The 26,307-nt window shown below is 41.1% G+C and overlaps 2 long non-coding RNA genes and 1 other non-coding gene across 7 annotated transcripts in view; 2 read left to right on the plus strand and 1 right to left on the minus strand.

The window, feature by feature from the left end:
• The window catches only part of LOC103883247, a 167,351-nt gene that overhangs the window by 39,376 nt on the left and 101,668 nt on the right, over positions 1 to 26,307 (plus strand). For all 5 annotated transcript variants that reach the window (XR_004183423.1, XR_004183426.1, XR_004183424.1 and 2 more), the window contains one exon: positions 15,395 to 15,525. This is a non-coding gene — a long non-coding RNA (uncharacterized LOC103883247). The remainder of the gene's footprint in view (positions 1 to 15,394; positions 15,526 to 26,307) is intronic.
• The window catches only part of LOC103883246, a 36,059-nt gene continuing 11,407 nt past the window's right edge, over positions 1,656 to 26,307 (minus strand). Inside the window, exon 3 of the long non-coding RNA XR_001901214.2 lies at positions 1,656 to 1,703. This is a non-coding gene — a long non-coding RNA (uncharacterized LOC103883246). The remainder of the gene's footprint in view (positions 1,704 to 26,307) is intronic.
• LOC116274730 lies at positions 13,030 to 13,136 on the plus strand. The gene has a single exon (XR_004183511.1). It is a non-coding gene; the product is annotated as a U6 spliceosomal RNA (small nuclear RNA).

The following is a 26,307-nucleotide window of genomic DNA, read 5'->3' on the forward strand; positions in this document are numbered from 1 at the left end:
GGCTTGTTACAAAGACCAGCAATCTCCCCGCACTCACTCGCGCCCCATCCCCTGCTCTCTGAGCTCAACTCTTAGAGCGGATTGTTCTGCTTGTTTACCTCCAGCTCTCTAAACAGGCATTGCTCTGTCCTCTTCTTAATTTTTCAGTCTTAGGCGTTACCTTTGACCTCTCATGATAAAGGAGAGTTTATCTTACGCACCCCCACCCCATGTGCACAGCCCTTCTCTCATTATAATTACATTTTGAATAATTCAGCATTTACATTGTTAGGACTTTGAAAACATTATTCCCAGACGAGTTATATAATCTATGGTTACCTTTTCTTTCCAGCACAACTTTTTGTTTTCCCTGGTGTTAATAATTCTTTTCTTTTCTTTTTTTTTTTTTGGAGGAGGGCATTGTTTGCTTAGATTTTATGTGCTTTTCCCATGTTCATCCCTAAACTGTTCCCCCCATATAAACTACTTGTGTCAGAAGTGTTAGGATGCCACGAAACAGCATTGTCAGCCTACAGGCAGCCTTCCTCTTTGGCCACGTTGTCTTTTCTCGGGTTAGCTAGAACTCTCTGCTGCCTCCCAGAGGGACGGTGAGACTTAGGGTCTGGATGAACGTGAAGCCCTATTTGTGTGCGACCAAGACTGCTTGTCAGCAAGAACAGTCAAGAATGAGTCTTCTGACAGGCAGAAGCACTAGTTAGTTTTTTACCGTGACCAGTCTTGAAGAAGCAGAGTAGGTAAGTAAAGGTGCCAGGGGTGAAATGAAGACCAAATGGTATATAAGATATGTGCAAGCAATAGTTAGAACAGAAAGAATCCTTTTTCTTTCTTTTTTTTAAAAATACCTTTTTTAAAATAATGGAGATGGGTGGGTGGCGCGGGGTGGCGGGGGTGGTGGGGTCTTGCTATGTTCCCCAAGCTGGTCTTGAACACCTAGCCGCAAGCGATCCTCTCACCTCAGCCTCCCAATAGTGCTGGGATTATAGGCATGAGCCACTGCACCTAGCTGAGAAGGAATCTGTGAATTGCTTCTCATTGATTGTTACAGGAAATGATGTTGGAGACATAAATGATCTAATGACTCTTAGCTTTGTAGATATTTTGTTTACCTCAATCATAGATTTGGTCTGGTTGTGAATCATGTCTAAGATGTTACTTTTGGGGGCATCATTATTACATGCATGGGCGAAAAACTAGAGGGCAGAAGGAGTCTATACTGTTTTCATTAATAGAAGAATTTGCTACGGAACTGTTTTAAGTATTAAATACACAAAAGCTGCCATTCTAGATAGCTAGCACTAGGAGGCCACAGAGACCATGATTCTGGTGGATTCAGATTGAGTCCTGCATCTTTCCTATTGGAATTGGAAAAGAAACCAAGGGTACGTAGTCTAGTTGAAATGCTGTAAACACTTCTTAAAGTTCAGGATCAGATAAACTAGATTAAAAATGCCAGCCTGTTTTTCATAATGCAGTAACAAATGAATCTAAAATATGCAACACTGCTTTCTTTTATGCTTGTGACATTCTTAGTAAATAACACAAGCAGAGTATGTATACTGATGTATAACCACCACTGTTTTCCATTGCACTTCTGATTTTTAGTTCTTGAGTCCCCAGTCCCGGCTCTGATTACTTTATGCCCAGATGACTTTCATAGCCTTCTAATTGATGACGCTTTATAGCTTGTAGTTCTCCACTTCATTCTATGTATTGAAAGCAAGAGTTTTCATCAGAAATGGTTTGGTCACACATGCCCTATGATAAGCAACCTTTGGTAGTCTCCTGTCAAATAGTATTTCAAGTCCAAGCCTCTCTATTCATTCATTCACTCATTCATTCTAGACATATATATCAGGTGCCTTTACCTGGGCTAAACCTTGGCTCTCAAGACAAACACTCGAGTTCTGCCCCCAAGAGCTTCATATTTGCATGTGCATTTTCTCAGTATTCTCCAGTCTCTCTTATGGCTAAGTAAACATACCTTGTCTCCCCTAAATTTTTACCTTTGTGCCTTTAAACATAAAGCAACATCTGTCATTTTATAATTCTCTTCCTTCAGAACTGCCTCTGGTTATTAAAAACCTGATCTACCCGTTACTCTAGGATCTTTCAGCTTTGTGTTATTTAATTTACACCATATTAATTTTGTTTATTTTTACTTTTTTTCTTAAAATTCTAACTATGCGTGTGCTACTGCTTAAATACAAGGTGGCCTTTTATTTCTTTACATTTCCCGTTAGTGCCAAATAGTGCACGTTCCTTCTAAACAAATGAAATGTTACTTTAATGACTGCAGCACATCCCATGGGTCGCTTTCCCTGTAACCTTCCAGTGCCCTCTTCTTTTCCAGCAGAACCTCCACTTTGCTCAAGAATCCACTCTTCTGTGTATACCCATATGTTCTGGGGAAGCGAGTCTCAGGCCCCAGTCACAGCCCACGGCTGTCAGAAAGGTTCTCTTCTTGCCAGTTGATAGGGTTGAGCCTGAACATGTGACCCAGTTCTGTCCCTGGAGACATAAAGAGAAGCCGGGTGGAGGCTTCCAGAAAGGTTTGCCATCCTGGTGAAAAAGAGTTGGATGAGAAGTTCTGCCCACTGTGGGCCGAGCTCCACCTGTCTTGCAGCCATGAAGGGAGCTAGCCCAAGCATCATCGCCACACGGAGGGGGGCAGAAAGACAGCTGGGGCGGGGGCCTTGCTGCATTGCTGAGCCATCCTTTGTTGGGATTTCTTGTTACGTGACGATAGTGAGGCTTTGTCGGCTTGGGATTTTCTCTTATTTTCAGACAAAGGCATCTGGCTAACTCTTCACATCAGCTCTCAGTTTAGATTTCCCTGATCTCTGACAGCATCTCCTGCCATGCCTTTACCACACCATGTAGTAATAGATTATTTTCTTCTCAGCACCACAATTGACTGTAAACTGTGTATGAGAGCAGTAACTTCACCTTGATCACTGTTACGAGATGTGCCTAGGAACTAGCATAGCACCTGGGGACTGATAAGTTTTGAACACCTATATTTATTCCTGGTATCCTGAAAGCAGGTGCAAAGTTTCTGGGGCAGGGACAAATTATGATTATTATAGCAATAACCTAGTACAAGAGACTTGAGTTTATAACCCCTGGAAGATTTCCACAGTCCTGGTTTCATCGTCCTTCTGAAATGTAAACACATAGCTCAGGGGAGGTAAGTCCCTCACTATCTGTTCAGTCAGCTTTTATGTTTTAAGGTTGTCCTTTAACACAAGTCCTGGTAAAATTTTCCTAACTCTAAATGTGCAGAAGTATAAAGACACTCACTTCCTCACACTGACATAGTAGGTGCTCAATAAACTATTTGTTAAATTTTTAACAAATTTAAAGAATAAATCTAATTTCAATCTAATTTAGTGATGTCAACTGGGTCAGGGATTGTGGGAGTTTGTGGGGGGATGGGGGAAAGCGTATGAGAATCATCTGGGAGACGTTTTAAATCAACAGTATACTTCTCATCTGCCAATTCCGACGTCTCCTATTACTGTCATATTCCTCAGGGTTTTTAGGTTTGTTTTTGTGGCCAAAAGGATGAGAACCTGGATACAGCCCACACTATGTTTGAGCCTTTCTTATGAAAGTTAGGAATGGAACCATTTGTCTTGACACCTTGACAGCCAAGTCTGCTCTCTCAATGCTTACGTTCATTGCGCCAGAGCCTTCTGTTTTGTGTTTCCTTGTATGGATTTGGTAGAATTTATTAAAGGATGTTTCATTTTTTAATTAATAGCTTGCCTTTTTCTCACAGAGGGTTTGAGGCAACTTTACAGCACAAATGCATAAAATGAAATAGCATATAAACAGAAAATCAGAACTGAGAAAAAAGGTTGCAAATGTGTTGATTTTAATTCAGATTTGCTTCATGTTTTTGTTTATGTCATGCAAAATGACAAATAGCATCAATTATGTTAATAGTTTTTAACATTTTTATTTAAGCCACATCCCTGTGTTGTAATCTGTGAGACCTCTTCTGAAAAGAGTGACCACAGATACACATACACACACTCAATTTTGCTGTAATTGTTGTCCCTGGCTCATCCCTCCTTCAGTGGGGGTACATGGAAACTTCTTGTTAGAGAAGGTGAAACATACTCATTTCTTAGGAGGGGAAAAATATTCTTCGTATTAAGTTCTAAAAAATTTATTTCTTTAATATACATACAGAAAAATAGACTAAGCTATCAAATACCATCAGTTTTGTAATATTTGCTTTAGATTTTAAAAAATAATACAGACGAAATAGAGACCTCTTATTTAGCTCTTTTTCATTCTATTCTGCTCTTTTCCTCTACAGTAGAAACCACTATTCTGAGTTTAGTGTTTAACATTTCCAAATATATTTTATGCGTTTACTACCTTTGTTTACATCTGCATCTATCTATCTATCTATCTATCTATCTATCTATCTATCTATCTATACTTTTTTTTTTTTTTTTTTTTTTGAGGTAGGGTGTTACTCTGTCACCCAGGCTGAAGTGCAGTGGCATGATCTCGGCTCACTGCAGTCACCATCTCCCAGGTGCAAGCGATTCTCCTGCCTCGGCCTCCCGAGTAGTTGGGATTACAGGCATGTGCCACCACACCCAGCTAATTTTTGTATTTTTAGTGGAGACCGGGTTTCTCCATGTTGGCCAGACTGGTCTCAAACTCCTGATCTCAAGAGATCCTCCCGCATCAGCCTCCTAAGTGCTGGGATTACAGGCGTGAGCCACAGCACGTGGCCTGCATCATTATGTATGTAAGACATTATTTTATATGATTTGAAACTGTATAAACCATGTTTCATTATAGGCCTCTGCAGCTAGTCTTTTCACCTAACATTTGTTTTTTTAAAAAATTGTGGTGGGAAAAAAAAAAACCACATAACATGAGAGTTACCCTCTTAACAAATTACTGTGTACGGTACAGTATTAACTAAGTATAACGTGGTACAGAAGATCTCTGGAACTTTTCATTTTGCATGACAGAGACTGTTCCCATTGAATAGCAACTGCCCATTTTTCCCTCCTTCCAGTCTGACAACAGATTCTACTTTCTGTTTCTGTAAGTTTGATTACTTTAGACACTTCATCTATGTGGTTTCATGCAGTATTTGTCCTTCTTCACTTAGCATAATGTCCATCACTTAGCAACAAGATTCATCCATGTTGTAACTTACGACGAGATTTCTGTTTTAAGGCTAATATTCCACTGTCTATATACACCATATTTGCTTTGTTTTTTCATTTAACATGGATGGTTAGGTTGTTACTACCTTTTGGTTATTGTGATGAATGCTGCAGTGAACAGGGGAGTGGTGCAAGCATTTCTACACAATTCTGATTTCAGGTTTTTTGGATAAATATCCAGAAGTGGGATTTCTGGTTTATATTATAGTTCTATTTGTAATTTTTTGGGGAATCTCCATTGTTTTCCGTAGAAGCTGCACCATTTTACAGTCCCACCAACAATGCGCAAGGGTTCCAGTTGCTTCAGATCCTCGCCAACACTTATTTTCTGGGGTTTTTGTTTTTGTTTTATATAATGCCCATCCTAACATGTATGAGGTAACATCTTACTGTGGTTTTCATTGGCATTTGGTGATTGGTGATGTTGAACATCTTTTCATGTACCTGTTGGTCATTTGTATGTCTTTTTTGGAGAAATACCTATTCGAGTCTTTGGTCTGTTTTTTTCAGTGGGTTATTTGGTTTTTTTTTTTCCACTGTGTTGTAGCAATTCCTTATGTATTTTGGATATTAGCCCCTTATCAGATACATGGTTTGCAGATATTTTCTCCCCCTTCCATAGGATGCCTTTTTACTCTGTTGATTCTTTACTTATCTTTAATACTTGTAGCTGTCCTTATTTCTTTCATAAATATATATGTAATACTCATATATACAATATTTCATTATGAGACTGTATTGTATGCATATTCTCCTGATTCACATTTGAATTGTTTCCAGTTTTTTGCAATTACCTGTATTCTGATATGTACTTCCTTTTGTTCCTGTGCCAGTTTCTCTAGTGTACATTTTCAGGAGTGGAATTACTTGGCTGTAGGTATGCACATCTTCATCTTTATTAGGTATTACCAAATTGCTCTCCAGAGTGGTTGACTGAGTTTAACTTTGTTTCATTAGTGTATGGTACTTTGCCAGTCTGATGTGAAATGCTGTTTCATCATAGTGTTAAACTGTGTCATACTGAACTTGAACATCTTATGTTTATTTTTACCCAGATTTCCTTTTTTGTTAACTATTCACAATTTTTTGCCTCATTTTTTTCAATACAGTTGTTTGTGTTTATTTGCTGACTTTTAGGACTTAATGTATCCTGAAGATTAATAATTTTTTGTTATGTATTTTATTAATATCTTGTAGTCTGTGGGTTGGTTTTTCATTTTGTTTGAAGAATCTTTAGAATTAAAAAAAATTCAACATAGTAACACATTTATCAGTCTTTTACTTTATAATTTCTACTTTTGTGTGTGATTTTAAAAATCATTACCTGAAGAGCATTTTTTTCTAAAAATTGTCAAAATTTTATTTTTACATTTAAGTCTATAGCTTGAAAATGTGTCTCTATGATGTGAGATAATGATTTTATTTTCTTACAGTTAACCTATGTCTCAGGATAACTGTTGTTCAATAGTCTGTCCTTTCCCTAGTGATTTGCAGTGCCACTGCCATCATATATCAAATTTCTGAACATACATGTGTCTTTTTCTGGGTGCTCTATTGTTTTTCATTTATCTTTACTGTTTTACTTATCATGGTTTCATATAACTTAAAGTTTTAGAGAGCAGGCTGCCTGTTTTCTTCAAATTTGTCAAGATTGTTCTTGGCCCTTTTTTCTTGTGAATTTTAGGATCAGCTTACCATGGTCCGTGAAAGACCCTGTAGGGATTTTGATTGTAATCATATTGTATTTCAGTTCAGTTTAGGGATATTTATTAAGTCTTCCATCCACAAATATAGTGTATTTCTCAACTTACTTGGTTTTATAATGTTCTCTATAAAGCTCTTGGAGATTTTTTTGTTAGACTAATTATTAGAAAGTATATAGCTTTAGTTGCTGCTTTAAATGGTAGGTACCTTTTCTTATTAAAATTACAATATGAGGTTTTGGCTTATACGAATTATATTAATTTTGTATATTGATCTTATATTTAACAACATTGATGAACTTATTTTTTATTAGTTTTAATGGTTTTCATAATTCTCTATATAGATAATGATTACTTGCAGATGAAGACAATTTTGTTACTTCACTTAAATGTTTATATTTCCTTTCTGTCTTTTTTTATTAACATTGACTAAGTCCTCTGTTATGTTATTAAGTAAAAGTGATGATTGTAGTCATCCTTCTTGCATTTCCTAGCTTTTGAAGGAAATACTCCCATTATTTAACCATTAAGTGTGATTTTGTTGTAGGGTTTTGTTTTTGTTTTTAAGTTAAGCAAGTTCTTTTCCTGATATGTGGGATTCTTTTTTTTTTTTTTAAATCATGAAGGCTGCTAAAGAATTAACACAACCATTTTTTCATTTTTTAAGGACAAATCTGACCTTAGATTAACTCTCTCCTCAGTTCTCCTGAACCCCTGGTAAAAGGAGAATGTTCACCATGTTACCAGGCAACATTGTTGTGGTGAAAGTGACCTCTGTTTGGTAAATGTATCTGGACTGGGAGGAACTGTTAAGTGAACTCTAAATTCCTGATTAGAAGCTGTAGCTTCCTCAGAAGTACTGACTTTTCAGAAGTGGGTATGTCCTTTGTGGGAACCCTGGACGCTGTGACTAGCACCATCGTATGATATTTGGTTTCTGCTTGGGGCACAAGGTTTCTAAGCCAGCATGTCTGTGCACCACCTTTGTGATTTTATTTTATTTTATTTTTTTTGAGATAGAGTCTCTCTCTTGTCGCCCAGGCTGGAGTACAATGGTGCAGTCTTGGCTCACTGCAACCCCCACCTCCAGGTTCAAGCGATTCTCTTCCCTCAGCCTCCCGAGTAGCTGGGACTACAGATGTCCGCCATCACACCCAGCTATTTTTGCATTTTTAGTAGAGACGGGGTTGCACCATGTTAGCTAGGCTGATCTCAAACTCCTGACCTCAAGTGATCCACTCACCTTGGCCTCCCAAAGTGCTGAGATTCAGGCGTGAGCCACTGTGCCGGGCCCACCTTTGTGATTTTCATTTCCTTGCCTCTGAGCTGTCACCTGGATGCCAGAGAGAATAGCTCCTGGATGCCATGTGGGCTCCTGTGGGGGCTCGTTCCACGAAGAGAAGCACCTGAAACTGCCCTGTTGGCATGCTGTGTTTTCTTCTGTGCTTCCCGAGTAGTTGGCTGTGGGGTGTGGCCTTGGTCATTGGGTAGCTCAGAATGTGTAATTAAAAGTTCCATGTGGGCACTGCAGTGCATCCAAAAAATATACAGAAATAAAAGTGTTTCCTGGGGCTGATCTAACTTTATAACTCTCACTTAACATCCTCAATTTCTAATATTTATCTATTGGAATGCTCATGTTTTCATTGACTATAAAGATTTCAGATTGAACTTACAAGTATATACACTATACTATCTTTTTTAATGTGTTAGATTCTGTATATGTTTGCCAACTCCAAAATGGTTCTGCTGCTTAAAAAAAGTTTGGTAACTAATATTTTAGACCTGTACTCTCCAGTGGGTTGTAAGTGTTGCTGTAATATGGCTATTAAGATGAAATATAATTACAATTCTGTTTTTTAGTCATACCAGCCATAATTCAACTGCTCACTCACCGTATGTGGCTAATGGCTACTATATTTGATGTTGTAGATATGGAGCATCTTCATCATTACAGAAAGTTCTGTTGAACAGACTTTCTAGGCTTTATTTTTAAAATGTATCCACATTATCAGAGAGCGTTATGTTTTTACTATATATGCTCTATGCAGTAAGAATCAGCATATCTTTAAGGGACAGTATTGAAGACCCCAGTGTATTATGTACAGAATGATCCACTAGAGAAATATTTCTTAGATTTGAGTACCAGAATAAGTTAAGTTTCTCCTGAAATTTACCCTCTGATCATGTCTGGTTTGTAACTGATCATTTTGCTCTTTCTGCTTTGTCTACTAGAGAGTGTAGGGCCAACTTTATGGCTCACTTTAAGTAACCATTTGGCCCGCATATTTGTATGCTTTGTATAATTTTTGAAGGCTCTAGTTTTATCTTGCTAGTCTGCTTATTTTCTTGTCTGGATTTTTGTATTAATAAATATAACTTTATAATTTTTGCATTTTAAAGGGGGGGTGTAAATACAGTATAATGAGTGAATACCTTTAAGATTTTGATTGATAGTTATTATTAGGAGCCATTTATTACTGAACCTCAGAGTTGAGAAGGGGTGAGGGAGCTAAAAGCAGTCAGTCCTTAGCTGATCATTATAATGTACACATATGTAATCTGGACTGCTCACCAAATGAAATGACTTAGAATGTACACCTGTCATACAACCAGTTCAGCCTGCTTTTCTAAAATATTTTTCATTTTCAAAATAATGTTTAAAGAAGAGTTACTGAAGTTGATTGTAAAAAATTTCAAACTTTTAAGTGTTGCTAGGGAAATGTAACCAAAAACATATCTGATTATTTTACTCAAACTAGTAAACAGGGTTTAAACAAAGAGGGCGGAGGCTGGGTGCGGTGGCTCATGTCTGTAATCTCAGCACTTTGGGAGGCCGAGGCGGGTGGATCACCTGAGGTCAGGGGTTCGAGACCAGCCTGACCAACATGGAGAAACCCTGTCTCCACTAAAAATACAAAAAATTAACCAAGCATGGTGTCACATGCCTGTAATCCCAGCTACTCGGTTGTGGTGAGCTGAGATCGCGCCATTGCACTCCAGCCTGGGCAACAAGAGTGAAATTCCGTCTCAAAAAAAAAAAAAGAGGGTGGAGGACTCTTTTTAACTTTGCTTATGAAGAGAGTTTTGTTTTTTGTTTTTTGTTTTTTTTTATGACAGTCTGATTCTGGGTGTTCATGCCTTCTCATTGGAAAACCACCACTGTGCTTTTTTCTCTTTTTCCATTTTTTTTCTTTCATTGTTAGAGATGGATCTCTCTCTAACTGTAACTGTGGGAGGGTAGTGATGTAATCACAGCTCACAGTAACCTCTGGCTTCAGCCTCCCAGTTAGCTAGGACTATAGACACACATTACCACAGCTGGCAATTTTTTTTTTTTTTTTTTTTTTGGTAGAAACAGGGTCTCACTCTGTTGCCTAGGCTGATCTCGAACTCCTGGGCTCGAGCAGTCCTCCTGCCTCAGCCTCTCAAAGTGCTGGGATTACAGGCACTGAGCTACTGTACCCAGCCTTTTTTCTATTTTATTCTTGTCTTGTATATTTTACATTTTATAGCTTTTCATGTTTCTGAAACCACTTACCACATTTAGGCCAAAAGGCAAAATAATAAAAAATAAGACTAACCTCACCTAAAAAAAAGTTTAAGGATTAAGTGTTTCCATATACCAGTGATGAACAGATTTGAACAATATATTTGATTTTATGCTCTCTAGTTGCTAAAGTGAGGAAAAGAAACAGAATTATATTGTTTTCATGTGCTGACAGCCGGAAGCATGTAAACATCTGCAGAAACCAAACGTTTCCTGGAACTAAGCTTGAGCAGAAATCTATCACGTGGACCTTTGTTTAAAGAACCTTGTGAAAAACCACAGTTATGTAAAAGACCCAGGAGCGCAGTTCGTGTGGATTAGATTCTCTAGGAGGCAGAGAGTCTAAGGAGATCAAAGAAAACAACGACTTGGGAAGTACATGTGCTGAGCCCTGGAGCCAAACTAGCAAAAGGGAGTTTTGGAGGCACTGAATCCAGGGCCTGTGCTTTTTGGGGGCTGTAGTAAAAGAAAGGAGAATAGGCCTGGTGCAGTGGCTCATACCTGTAGTCCCATTACTTTGGGAGGCTGAGGCTGGAGTATGGTTTGAGGCCAGAATTCAAGACCAGCCTGGGCAACAAAGTGAGACCCCTTCTCGACAAAAAAAAAACAACAAAACCTGGGTATGTTGGTGTGTGCCTGTAGTCCTAGCTACTCAGGAGGCTGAGGCAGTAGGGTCATTTAAGTCCAGGAGTTGAAGGCTGCAGTGAGCTATGCGGGTACCACTGCACCACAGTTGGGTGACAGAGCAAGACCCTGACTAAACAAAACAAAGGAGGCGGGGAGTTTAGAAAATACCACGATTGTTAAGAGGACCATCCGATTTCATTTTCTCTAAAATATTAGATATTGTCAGTGTGGTTTTTGTATAGGTGCTGATTCTGTTCTGTTCATCTTCAAGTAACAAATAAATGCCTGCAGTGGAGATATCTTATTTTGATGATTAATGGGATGCTTTTAAGCTTTGAAGAAAGCAAACAACATTTTCCATGGATCTTTAAGAGCTGGGCTATTATTTTTGCCCACACAGAACTCTAATTCATTTCAGAGTCAAGGGCAACAATAGAATATTATTTCAGTGACCTTGCATTTGTTAATACAGGTTTTCATAATAGAAAGCAATTTAAATCTTCAGAACTAATGTAACATGGAAGAAACAACTCTTTCCTGAAATATATGAGGGACAAGTGTAACAAACAATTCATCTTTACTCTGACAGTCTCAACTGAAAGACGTCAATGTGGTCATAGTAGTGCATTTTCGACTCCCAGCAGGCAAGTAAGGCAAGGGACCATCAGCTCCCAGGCTACTGTAGTCATCCATGGAGACGAGGGAGGCTCGCATGGCAGTGGTCAGAGCAGGAAGAAGTACTTGGAATTCAGATGTAGTTTTAACATGGAGCCAGCAGGGTTTGCTCATGAACTGGGTAGAGGGTGTGAGGGAAAGAGAAAAGGCCAAGATGACTTGGAGGATGGAGTTATCCTTGCCTGAGATGAGCAAGCCTGTAGGAGCTTCAGGCGTGGGGCCCTAGGGGAGCATCAGGAATTTGGCGTGGCATGATATTAAGAGGGGAATGTCTATTAGACATTCAGGTGGAGATGTCAAGGAGAAGCCTGAAAAATGAGCCTTGAGTTCAGGGAAGAGGTTCACGCTCTTATTTAAGGTGATGAGACCCACTGAGATGACCAGGAGGGGAGGGAGTGTAGATAGGAAAGTTCGAGAACTGAGAGTCCCGGGTCCCTCCGGCATTGAGAGACTGGATGATGAGAAGTGGTTTAAAGAATGGCCAGTGAAGGAGGAAGAGAGTCAGTAGGTTGTGGTGTCCTGGCAACCAAGCAAAGAAAGTGTTTAAAGAAAGAGGAGAGTGATCAGCTCTGTCTGTGCCACTGGCAGGTCCAGTAAGAGGAAGACTGAACAGTGAACGTTAGATTGAGTGAAAAATGGTTTCTGCTGCTTTTTTGCCCAAGTAGTCTTGAATGAATTCAGTTAACCTCTCTCTGGGGGTAACAATGGTACCTACCTCATCAGGTGGTGGTGATGAACTGTTTGTTTATTTAAAAAAATTTTTGCTGAGACAGGGTCTAGCTCTGTTGCCAAGCTGGAGGGCATTGGCATGATCACAGCTCACTGCAACCTTGACCTCTTGGACTCAAGCAGTTCTCCCGTCTCAGCCTCCCAAGTAGCTAGGACCATAGGCATTGCCACCACCACACCCAGCTACTTTTTCTATTTTTTTGTAGAGAAGGAATCTTGCTGTGTTGCCCAGGTTGGTATCAAACTCTTGGACTCAAGCAATCCTCCTGCCTTGACCTCTCAAAGTGCTTGCATAACAGGCGTGAGCCACCATGTCCAGCCTATGAACTGTTTAAGTGGATGACCAGCCTAAGCAAGAAAGACCCCATTCCAAAAAATAAAATAAGCTGGATGTGGTGCCATGTGCCTGTGGTCTCGGCAACTCAGGAGGCTGAGGTGGGAGGATCACTTGTTCCAGGAGTTTGAGACTGCAGTGAGTTATGATTGCCCCACTGCACTCCAGCCTGGATGACAGAGTGAGACCCTGTCTAAAAAGAAAGAAATAATGCTCACTTTGGCAGCACATATGCTAAAATGGAAGTGATACAGGGAGGAGTGGTGTGGCCCCTGGACAAGGATGGCGTGCATATTTGCGAAGCATTCCATCTTTTAAAAATTCAATTTAAAAAATTTTTAAAAAGAAAAAGTAAATGGATGAGATAATTCCTTTAAAGCACCTCTCCCTGTACCTGGCTTTTGGGTATTTCACAGTCAAAGACATTGCTGGCTTTAACAATAGCAGTTTTAGGGGAGCAGTGGGGACAAAGCCTGATGGGAATAGGAAGAAAGAATTGGAGACAGCAGTTGGAGTCAGCTCTTTTGAGTATTCTTATAAAATTGGATTAGAGAAATGGGGAGTTAATTCGTGAGACTGTGGGGTGAAGAGGAAAGGCCAGTAGGCAGGAAGGCCTCCCTCCCTCCCTCCTTTCCTCCTTTCCTAAAACCACAGACCTTCTACAGGGGTGGGAATCATCCTGTGTAGAGGGAAAAGCTGATGATGTAGTTGGATTTAGGATCATAGATAACAATGGACCGAAATAACTAGGTTGTCCTTGCCACCTGCCCCCGCCTCTCAGTCTTTTATTCATTCACTTAACAAATACTTATTGTAAGTTCACAAGGTGCCAAGGACTGAGCTTAGGTGCTGGGAACAGTGGTGGTTAAAGGACTAATCAAACGGGCACGAGCTCTACACCCTCATGAAGTTGTCACAGTCTGGTGGAGATAGGCTTTCTAAAAACACACAAATACAGGTTTGGACGAGCGCTTTGCAGGAAGAGTACAGAGTGCTTTTGAGAGGAAGAGAGGGAGAGTAGCATGGTGTGACCTAGATGGGGAGGCATACAAAGGTCTCTCAGATGTGAAAGATGACCATGGCTGTAAAGAGCATCCCAGCAAAGGGAACAGACCTTGCAAAGGCCCTGGGGCAGGCGAGAGAGACGCTGGTGCTTTTGGGGATTTGAGAGAAGACCAGAGTGGCCTGAGAGGTGGGAAGGGAGCAGGTCATGCAGGGCTTTGGAAGCCTCCATATTATAGCTTATGGGATATCATGTCTAAGAGCAATGGGAAACATTGAAAACTGTTTTAGTTGGGGAGTGACATGGTGAGATTTGCATTGGAGAAAAACATACGACCCATAATGAAGTATGTCATGGTGAATGGATCGGAGGGGCAAAAGTGGGGGAAAACCCCACCAATTTAGGCAAAAAGATAATACCTGTGAAAATACTTAGTCTAAGATATGTATAATTTTGGTATAGAAACAGAAGTGAGGATATCCTCTCTTTAGCAGAATTTGCTTTGCACTTAACCAGGTTTCTTACTTCCATAAGCAGAAATTAATCCCCAGTGATAGAAAAGAGTTAATGAACGCATTCTCCATTTTCTTGTTAAAAATAACGTCAGTCGAGAAGAATCAGCCGAAACTTTGAAAAAGATTGTGGCAACCTTGTGAAAAGTAAAAATAATGAGACCTTATTAAATTTTTTTTCTAGAAAAAAATACCAATGAATCAGTATTAGGAGACAGAATCTGTTAAGAAAACTCATTATGGCCAGGTGCAGTGGCTCACGTCTGTAATCCCAGCACTTTGGGAGGCTGAGGCTGGCAGATCGCTTGAGCTCAGGAATTTGAGACCAGCCTGGGCAACATGGTTGAAACCCCTGTCTCTACCAAAAATACAAAAAATTAGCCAGGTGTGGTGGTGTGCACCTGTGGTCCCAGCTACCCAAGGGGCTAAGGTGGGAGGATCACTTGAGCCTGGGAGGCAGAGGCTGCAGTGAACTGAGATCTCATCACTGCACTCCAGCCTGTGTGACAGAGCCAGACCCTCTCTCAAAAATAATAAAGGCCAGGTGCGGTGGCTCACGCCTGTAATCCCAGCACTTTGGGAGGCCAAGGCGGGTGGATCACTTGAGGTCAGGACCTGGCCAACATGGCAAAACCCTGTCTCTACTAAAAAGATAAAAATTAGCCTGGTGCGGTAGTGGGAGCCTGTAATCCCAGCTACTTGGGAGACTGAGGCAGGAGAATCACTTGAACCTGGAAGGCGGAGATTGCAGTGAGCAGAGACTATGCTGTTGCACTCCAGCCTGGGCGACAGTGCGAGACTCTGTCTCAAAAAGAAAAAAAAAGGGAGCAAGTTCTAGTACTGGGTGGATATTTTATTGCACCAAGTTAGGCTTCTCCCCAGAGATTTCTTAAAACAGAAAGGCAGCTGTATCAGGCCACCTGCTACTCCAAGGCCATGAATTAACTTGTTCTAAGCCCTCAAGGAAAGAAAAGAGGAAACAGAGGTTTATTCCCTATCAAGACAGTCCACTCGAGAAAGTTCTGTCTTGGTTGTAACTTCAGGTTTCTTTCTTACACAGGCATTTTATTAATGCTTTTACGAGTTAGAAGAGTTGGGATAATTTACCATCTGGAGTTTCTCTGCCTTGCTGATCTGAGCTCAGACCTGCTAATTTACCAGAGATGACTGATAACACCCTGTAACAGCTGAGTAAGTAGATTCTTCTGTTTGTTTTACTGCTTTTTAAAAAGGTTTAAAGTTTTAAAATACTATAAACTTTAATTGGGTTCTTTAAATTTTGTTGTTGAATAATGCAATTATGATGATTTTAATAAGTGAATATTTTGTAAATAATGGGATTCTGGAAGAAATTAATCCCCGATGATAGAAAAGAGTTAATGAACACATTCTCCATACATAACACTTTAGCATTCAAGAAACATAGGATTTAAATACATATATTAAAAATTTAGGCCAGGCGCAGTGGCTCATGCCTGTAATCCCATCACTTTGGGAGGCTGAGGCGGGTGGATCACCTGAGGCCAGGAGTTTGAGACCAGCCTGGCCAACATGGTGAAATCCCATCTTGACTAAAAATGCAAAAATTAGCCAGTCGTGGTGGCGGGTGCCCATAATCCCAGCTACTCTAGAGGCTGAGGCAGGAGAATCGCTTGAACCCGGGAGGCAGAGGTTGCAGTGAGCTGAGACTGTGCCACTGCACTCCAGCCTGGGTGACAGAGAGGCTCTGTCAAAAATAAAAATAAAAATAAAAATAAATTAAAAGCATTCTCCTTAGTGCTTTATTTCACTTTTACATTATAAAATATAAAAAAAATTGGTAAAACAACTGTTAATACATTTTAAAAATGCAACTGTATATAAAAATTATCTTTGAATGCAGGATGCATTTTGGTTAATTTGAAAAAATACTGGTTTAGTGGAAATATAATTTCAATAGTTGTTTCTATTTGAAAATAATGATTTTTCTGATACTAATGTAGATAAGATCACAGAATCTCTCTGGATTTAGCTTTGCTTCTCAAACAGACTAGGGAAGAATGGCTTTCATTCTTTCTAATCAAAACACCTGAATGAAGTTTAAAGTGTTTTAAGTGTTGAGTCAGTTACCTTGAAAACAAACGGTTTCTCAGAACAAGAGCTATTATTCCTCGTACTATATCCTTTGAAACTGTTTTGACAAAACTAGTAAACCGTGAAGTTGTACCAGGGCCTTGTTTGGTAATCTTAAAATAAAAACAATGAATAAATCTGCAAGATATTCCCCACTGCAGTGGGATTATTTAATTTTGGTCCAAATCTGTGTTGTCCAATATGGTAGCAACTGGCCGCATGCCACATGTAGCTATCAGATGTTTGAAATATGAGTAGTACTAATGGAAATGTGCTCTGCAGAAATTACTGTATTTCAAAAAATATATAAAAAAAGGTTAAAATATTAGGTTTTATATTGAAATGATATTTTGGATATATTGAATTAAAACATTATTAAAATTAATATCACTTGTTTTCGTTTACTTTTTTATGTGACTGCTAGAAAATTTAAAATTACTTGTAGCTTGCATTATATTTCTTTTGGATAGAATTGATCTATATCATCACATACAATCAACATTCTTAGTCATCCAGTACCTAGCATTCTGTAGCTCTTGAACTTTCTGGGCCCCATATGGATCAATTCATATACATTTGTATTGTTTTAAGAATGTGGTTCTTTGATTCATCAAATATTTATTGACTACCTACCATGTGTCAGACAGTATTGTAGGTATTGGTGATACAGTAGTGAACAAAATGAACTAAACTCTCTGCCTTCATGGAGGTAACATTCTAGCAGGAAGACACAGACTAAGAACAAATAAAAAAGTACAATATGTAGTATATAAGAAGGCAATGAGTGCTTTGGAGAAATGTAAGGCAGGCAAGGGTAAGGGCTGAAGAGTTCACTGGTAAAGAAGGTGTTCAGGGAAGGCCTCAGTGAGAAGATGTGAAGAAGTTGATGGAAAGAGCCTGTGGGTGTTTGGGGGAAGAGTATTGTAGGCAGAGAGGATAGCAAATGCAAAGACCTCGAGGCAGAAACGTGCCTGGCTTGTTTGAAAGTAGAAGGAGGCTAGTGAATGGAGTGGAGTGAGTGAAGGGGCTGTAATCCTAGCACTTTGGGAGGCTGAGTCTAGGTGGATCACGAGGTCAGGAGATTAAGACCATTCTGGCCAACGTGATGAAACCCCGTATCTACTAAAATACAAAAAATTAGCCGGCCGTGGTGGTGGGTGCCTGTAGTCCCAGCTACTCAGGAGGCTGAGGCAGGGGAATCGCTTGAACCCGGGAGGCAGAGGTTGCTGTGAGCCGAGATAGTGTCACTGCACTCCAGCCTGGCGACAGGGTAAGACTCTGTCTCAAAAAAAAAGATGAGAGGATATGGATGGTCACATCATGTTGTCAGAGGCATTTAAACCAGAGCAACCTCATCTTTAGTAGGGGCTGGGTAAAATAAGGCTGAGACCTCCTGGGCTGCATTCCCAAACACTTAGGCATTCTAAGTCACAGGATGAGATAGGACGTCAGCACAAGATACAAGTCATAAAGACCTTACTAATAAAAAAGGTTGCAGTAAAGAAGCCGGCCAAAACCCACCAAAACTAAGATGGCGACGACAGTGGGTGACGAGAGTGACTTCCCGTCGTCCTCATTCATTGCTACACTCCCACCAGCACCATGACAGTTTACAAATGCCAGGACAGTGACAGGTTGGTACCCCATAAAAAGGGGAGGCATAAATAATCCACCCCTTGTTTAGCAGATAATCAAGAAATAACCATAAAAATGGGCAACCAGACACCCTCAGGGCTGCTCTGTCTATAGGGTAGCCATTCTTTTATTTCACTTTCCAGATGAACTTACTTTCACTTTATGGACTTGCCTCAAATTCTTTCTTGCATGAGATACAAGAATCCTCCCTTGGGGTCTGGATTGGGATCCCTTTCCCCTAGCAGTGTGAGCGGTGGTTATTGTATGGGTTTTGGCTTCCAGTGAGATGAAAAAGAATTGGTGGATTTTAAGGAGAGAAGCGACATGATCTTTCTATTGAAGCTAATGTGATTTGAATACTCTGGGCTGGGGGTGGGGGTGTTTGCAAGGGTAAAAGCAGAGAGACCCACTGAGGCTACTGCAGTGACCCAGCTGAGAGATGATGGTGCCTGAGACCATAAGTGAGGGATGTGATGAGAAATGATGGAATTCTAGTTATATGTTGTTGTGAAATTAAATATGGGATAAGAGACAAAAAGGGGTGTCAGGGAAGACTCCACAATTTTCAGCTTGAACAACTGAGTGGAGGTGCCTTTGCTGAGATGAGGCGGGTGTGGATTGTGGAGGGACCGATTGGAGGCAGCTCCGATAGAAGCTCAGTTTTAAACACATTAAATTTGAGATTCCTCTTTAGACATCTAAGCAGAAAGGTCATGTAGGCAGAGTCTGGGCTTCAGTGGGAGGTCAGGATTCAAAAGGCAAATTTGGAGTCATTAGCATTGAACTGTTGTTCAAAGTCATAAGAAGGATTGAGGCCACCAAGGGAGTGAGAAGAGTGGTCTGGGGCCTCTCCTGGTCCCATGGAGTCAGCAGGGCAGACTGAGGAACAGACAGGAAGGTGTAAGTCGTGATACTCTAGACACTGAGGGAAGCAGTAGTAACCCACCTTGTCAGATGCTGCAGATAGGTTAGGTGAGATGCCAGCCGAAAATTGATCAGAAGATTTAGCGATGAGGAGGATGTTAGTGATCTTGGCGAGTGGTTTCGGTGAAATGGTAGAGACAAAAGCCAGGGTGGAGCAGATTCCAGGGAGAATTGGAGGAACTGGATTGAAGAGTAAGTTACAGACTCTCTTTTGAGTAACTTGTGAAGTCCAGAAGAGTCAAGGAAAGTTTTGGTTTTGGTTTTTTAAGATGAGAGAAATTACGTATTTCTCCCAATGCATGTGTTAGAGAGATTTCATGGCCTACCAGATTTATGATATTTAAGACCACTGCCTGCTGTGTTAGGTGTGGAGGTGTAGTGCTTCCCTCCTAAGATGATTTCATAGAATTGTGTTGTGGAAGAGGCGGAGGGGTGGGAGGGGTCGGGGGAGAGAGAGAGAGAGAGAATGTAGAGGTTGGCACTGAGTATGTTAAAGGTGGCTTTTGCAATTGTTACGAAATTTGGCTGCTGCTTGCTCAGTGTCTACATTCACATTCCGGGAATTAAAAATTTTAAGGTAACGAATGTTAAGACTAGTTCTCCTCAACTGAAAATGTTGAAAAAGCTGATGTTTGGTGTGTAATTCCTTTTCCTTACTTTTGAGGAAGTTATTGAAACATTTGAAGACGTTGAGGCAGAGACAATACCCAAGGTCACACAAAATGAAATATTGCCAGAATACCTGGATTTTAGATCTGATTTCCTAGCTCTGTGGAACACTTAATCCCTCTGTGTTCAGTTCCAGCAGGTATAAAACGAGGATAATATTTGCTCTACCTGCCATAGGAGGTTTTTATGAGGATCAGATGAACTGGTAGGTGACGGGGCTTAGTCAACTATAAAGCATTGCATTATATAAATAGGAAGTAATGATGTTAAAACTAAATTATACTTGAGGATTTTGTGATAGCATGTGAAATAACTGGAGAAAGTATAACGTAACAAAATCTGGGCTGAGAATATTTGTAATACATAATCTTACTAATAGAACTGCAAGAATTTGCTTTTTGCCTACGTCAGACTTTGTTAATACACCACAGAATCGATCGTGTTTGGGTGATCTCAGAGTTCTGCGGTCAAGCCACAGCTGAGGTCCAAGCAATCAATCAGTTCATCTTCTAGGAGTCTCAAAGTTACTAACTGGCTATTTTGGTACTTTAATGTAATGTTATCTTGCTGTTACTGTGTGGAAGAGCCACTCTCTTAATAGAAAATATTCACGTTCTGATGATAAATTTTCTATCAGACTTTGAAAGCATTTCTATATTTGATACTTGGAGTTGAATTATAGTCATGCTTCATTTTTGTATTATCATCATACTTTATGCTGTGAAAAATTGAGAAATTAAAAATGAGTAGCCAAGATCACTTCCCTTAATGGTGATGTGAAGAGGTGATTCTCTTTCTGAATAAAACAAGCGTAAAACTGGGCGAGATTGTCCAAAATGGTCGTTTCTGGGCCCTGGAAACCTACCAAAAAGGCAGATGATAAATTGAGAAGCGTTATTGATACATTGAATCTTTGGATATGAAGAATAGGGGTTGTGGCCTTCTCGCATGGGGGGCTTCCTCTGTCTCCTTGCCCACTATCTCAGTATTGTTGAGCTGCTGTTTTATCAGACATGAGAGACTCAATTTGAAGTGTGGGTAAAGATTGCGGTTAAGAAATCACAGCGTTCAGCTGGGCGCAGTGGCTCATGCCTGTAATCCCAGCACTTTGGGAGGCTGAGGCGGGCGGATCACAAGATCAGGAGATCAAGACCATCCTGGCTAACACAGTGAAACCCCTTCTCTACTAGAAATATAAAAAATTAGCCGGGCATGGTGGTGGGCACCTGTAGTCCCAGCTACTCAGCCTGAGGCAGGAGGATGGCGTGAACCCGGGAGGCAGAGCTTGCAGTGAGCCGAGATCGTGCCGCTACACTCCAGCCTGGGCGACAGAGCGAGACTCCATCTCAAAAAAAAAAAAAAAAAAAAAAAGAGAAATCACAGCGTTGCTGGCTGAAAGTGACATAATCAGTTAATAATGAAAAACCCACAGCTTTGCTACTTTGAGTTTGAAGTTTGCTAGTTTGAGGCCACCCATCCAGAAATTTAACAAGGAGATCATAGAAATGAGAGACTTATACAGGGCTAACGTGGCTCTCCAGCCATCTGTAGCAGACAGCTAAACTTTGCATGCCCAGGGGATACTCAGTAGAGCCCAGCAAAAAGTGAAAGCCAGAAGAGACTTGAGATCTGGATACAACCTTGAATGCTGCCTTCCATGCACAGACTGTTGGATCCGCAGATGGTGGAAGCCTTACCGGTGCAAGGTGGCTGGGCTCAATCTCTGCCCAAATCCACTGGCTGACCACTAAACTAAGCAGCCACTCACTCGTTAGGGAAATGCAAATTAAAGCCATAATAACAACCACCAGAATGGCTAAAATTAAGAAGATTGACAATCCAAGTGTTGACAAGGATATGCGGAAACCAGAATCCTCTCATATTGCTGGTGGGAATATAAAACAGTACGGCCATGATGGAAAACAGTCTGGCAGTTTCTTAAAAAGTTCAGCATACACTTAATGTGTAACTCAGCAATTCTGTTTCCAAGTATGCTAGTATGCTGTCAGGAAAAATGTCAGCATGTGTCCAGGCCAAGTTGGTATACAGTGTTCACAGTGTCACCCAGCAAGCAAGCAGTGGGCCTGCTGCCCAAGGCACATAGAGGCCAATACCATGGCGCTGGCTTTTGAGGAAAAAGAAGCTTTATCATGACTGGGCTGGCAAGGAGCCAGGAAGAAGCACCCAAATCTGCCTCTTGGAGCTGGTAGTTGGGTAGAGTTTTATAGGCATAGGGTGATAGGATGTGATACAATTGGATCTTCTAATGAAGTGGTGCTGGGGAGTGTTTTCTGACTGACTTCTGCCATGGGGCTGTGCCAGAGCTCGACCTGATTGGATTCTGGATCCTGTCATGCCATAACCACTTTTTTTTTTTTTTTTTTGAGATAGAGTCTCACTGTTGTCGCCCAGACTGGAGTGCAGTGGCGTGATCTCAGCTCACTGCAACCTCTGCCTCCTCCCAAGTAGCTGGGATTACAGGCGCCTGCCACCATGCCCAGTATTTGTGTTTTTAGGAAAGATGGGGTTGTGCCATGTTGGCCAGGCTGGTCTCGAACTCATGACCTCAGGTGATCTGCCCGCCTCAGCCTCCCAAAGTTCTGGGATTACAGGCATGAGCCACCACACCTGGCCTCCACTTCTTAATTCAATCCCCTCTCCTTGGTTGGAACATTTAGGTTGTCCCTAGTTGCATGCTTGGTTCGTCTGGACATGCTTAGGTTACATGATGTTCAACCTGGGGGCCCATGGCAACTGAAAAACAACTCACAACTTTGTTACAGAAGAGAGGAACCAAACTGGCCTGATGTGGTTAGAACAGCAGCTTTAGCTGTGATTGAAAACTGAAACTAATGTATGTGTCTGTCAGCAGATGAATGGATAAGCAAATTGTGGTATATCTGTAGAGTGGAATAATACTCAGTAATGAAAAGGAATGGGCTGTTGATAGGTACAGTGACATGTATGCATTGCAAAATAATAGTATGCTGTGTGAAAGAAGCCAGACACCTTTCCCTACAAAATAGCATACTGATTCCATTTAGGTGAAATTCTGGAAAATGCAAGCTAATCTGTAGTGACAGTAGATCAGTGCCTGCAGATCAGAGGATGGCTTGGGTGAGGAGGGAGAAAGGGATTCCAAAGGAAAGAGCACAATGAAACATTTGGGGGTGATGTATATATTCATTATTTGATTATGCATGATGATTTCATGGGTGTATACGTATGTCAAAACTCATCAAATTGTATATTTAAATATGTGCAATTTATTGTATATCAACAGTAACTCAGTAAAGTTGTAAAAACTATGCCCATTCAAAAAGCAAACAGATGTTCATACTACCATTATTCACAGTAGACAAAAACTGGAAACAATCCAAATCCATCAACTGGTGAATAGATAAACAAAATTTGGTATGTCCATATCAGCCGTGAAAAGGAATAAAATTCTGATTCATGCCACAGGTACATACTACAATATGGTTGAACCTCAGAAACATTATACCAAGTGAAAGGGCTCTGTATTGTATGATACCATGATATGAAACTTTTACAACAGGCAAACCTTAGATCAGATCAGTGCTTTGCCTGGGTGTGGGGTGGCAGCATGGAGATTGGTTTTAAACAGGCACAGCAGAACAGTTTGGGTGATGGAAATGTTCCTGGTGATAGTTGTGTATAAATTGTATGAAAATGTGTGGAATTGTATGCTTAAAATGGATAATTTTCATGACATGCAAATTATACCTCAAGAAAGCCACTAAATGTGGGTGGCCATTCAAAATTTCAAATTCGCTTTAAGATGACCATTCAGGCCGGGCGCAGTGGCTCATTCCTGTAATCCCAGCACTTTGGGAGGCCATGGCGGGCAGATCACGAGATCAGGAGATCGAGACCATCTTGGCTAACACAGTGAAACGCTGTCCCAACTAAAAGTACAAAAAATTAGATGAGCGTGGTGGCGGGCGTAGTGGCGGGCGTAGTGGCAGGCGCCTGTAGAGGCAGGAGAATGACGTGAGCCGGAAGGCCGAGCTTGCAGTGAGCTGAGATCACACCACTGCACTCCAGCCTGGGTAACAGAGTGAGACTGCATCTCAAAAAAAAACAAAAAACAAAAACAAAAAAACCCAAAAAACAAAAAATGATGACCATTCAAGGACTTGAACTATAGTACTGATTTCATTGTAACATATTGCTTTGGAATACTTTGGTGAGGTTCACTGAATTCAAATTCTATGCCAAATGCTTTTTGGATTCTGATTGTAAATTAGTTATTTGCTAATTAGTTAAATTGTAAAATAATTTAAATTAAATTGTAAAAGAGTTGGTTTTCCCAGAATTTAGTGACCAGGAATAGCTGTATTTCCCTTGCATATGATTTGTCAAATGATTGGTTTTATGTTAAATAGTTATTAACACCCTCCTCCCCACTGGAAAACATGTTTTTTGGATTAATATTCTATTTGTGTAAAGTAGTTAAAATTTATGGTGGTGGGTTATCCTTCACTTTTTAAATTAATTAATTAATTAATTTTTTTTTTTTTTTTTTGAGACAAGTTTCACTCTTGTTGCCCAGGTAAAGTGCAATGGCACAAGCTCAGCTCACCGCAACCTCTGCCTCCCACGTTCAAGCGATTCTCCTGCCTCAGCCTCGCGAGTAGCTGGGATTACAGGCATGCGCCACCACGCCCGGCTAATTTTGTGTTTTTAGTAGAGACAGGGTTTCTCCGTGTTGGTCAGGCTGGTCTCGAACTCCTAACCTCAGGTGATTTCCCCACCTCGGCCTCCCAAAGTGCTGGGATTACAGGCGTGAACCACTGTGCTCGCCTATTTTATTTTTTGAGACAGAGTCTCGCTCTCTTGCCCAGGCTGGATGGAGTACAGTGGCGTGATCTCAGCCCACTGCAACCTCCGCCTCCCAGGTTCAAGTGATTCCCCTGCCTCAGCCTCCCAAGTAGCTGGGACTATAGGCATGCACCACCGTGCCCGGCAATTTTTTTTTTTTTTTTTTGATTTTTAGTAGAGATGGGGTTTCACCATGTCAGCCAGGCTTGTCTCGAACTCCTGACCTCAAATGAGCTGCCCTCCTCGGCCTCCCAAAGTGCTGGAATTGTAGGTGTGAGCCACCATGCCTGGCCCTATCCTTCACCTTTTAGTTCTTCAGGAAGGAAATTGATGGTGGCTTAATACCTTTGCTTCTAGGCCTGGGTGTCCACCCACCTGACCCCAACTGCCGTATATGTAGAGATAGGGGGTAATCGGAGCATAAGATCCTTGCAGTGGTTGGGGAAGTGAAGCAGAGAGACACCCTCTTGGAGCACTTCCCAGCTGGGTCTAGCCATTTTCTGCACCAGACCAGGAATCAGTTATCTCTGGGGTTAGCGACCTCACACCTTTGCCCTGAATCCCTCCATATATAGGAGATTTAATTTTACCTACTTGGGTCAAAGTGGGCGTTTTTTAGTTAGACATTTAGCTAATTTTAATGAAAATGCAATGACCCTAGGACATCCTGCCCATGATTCTGTCCAAGTTTATGCAAACAGAAAAAATTTATTTTGGAAAGGGGCGCGGTGGCTCAAGCCTGTAATCCCAGCACTTTGGGAGGCTGAGACGGGCGTATCACAAGGTCAGGAGATCGAGACTATCCTGGCTAACACGGTGAAACCCCGTCTCTACTAAAAAATACAAAAAAAAAAAAAACTAGCCGGGCGAGGTGGCGGGCGCCTGTAGTCCCAGCTACTCCGGAGGCTGAGGCAGGAGAATGGTGTAAAGCCCGGGAGGCGGAGCTTCCGAGTGAGCTGAGACTCCGGCCACTGCACCTCCAGCCTGGGCGCACAGAGCCAAACTTAAGTTAAAAAAAAAAAAAAAAAAAAAAAGGAAAACGTTCTTAAACTGAAATTCATTAAGCCATTTTTCCAAATAAAGTACCAACTAGTTAACCAACTTCTACTTTTTCTCTTTTTCCTTCCCTCAAAAGCAAATCCCTTATTCAACAAAAATTTGTGGAACACTCATATGTTTCAGGCACCCTGAAGATAAAGACACACCCACCTGCAAGGATAAAGGAAGCATAGTGGGGAGGTGGGGTGGGGCTGGTGTCCAACCTGCTTCAAAAGGGAGGAGGAACATCCACAGAGAGGGGCTGGGGAAGGCCTTGCAGGAGGGCATGGAGAGCCAGGTTCAGAGGGATGAATAGGACTTGGCTGTTATTCAGGTTGCAAGATGTTGGTAAGGACTTGATCTAAAGCTGTGGCATTGGGATTAAAGAAGAGAGGGATTGAGTCAAGAGATTCAGTGACTGGGAGTTATATGCCGTTTTGACTGGCAGGATAGGGAGAATATAGGAGAAAAAGGAGTCAAGGATTAGTTCAACTTTTGCCTTGACCTTCTCAGCAAGTGGTGGGGAATTCACTGAGCTGAGGAATACAAAATACTCAGAGGTTGTATCTGTTTGTTTTGCTTATTGATTTAGGAGACCAGGAATTCACTTTGGAGGTTTGATCAGGGGAATGCAGCCTATGTTTGATTGGACTTTAAAGGTGATCCTCTTTGCTCCATGGCCCAGCTCTGGGGGGGACACACGTGCTGCATCAGGCAGAAAGGGGCAGCTAGCGAGGTCTTGGCCAACTG

This window comes from Papio anubis, chromosome 4, assembly GCF_008728515.1.
Source record: "Papio anubis isolate 15944 chromosome 4, Panubis1.0, whole genome shotgun sequence".
NCBI classification, from domain to species: domain Eukaryota; kingdom Metazoa; phylum Chordata; class Mammalia; order Primates; family Cercopithecidae; genus Papio; species Papio anubis.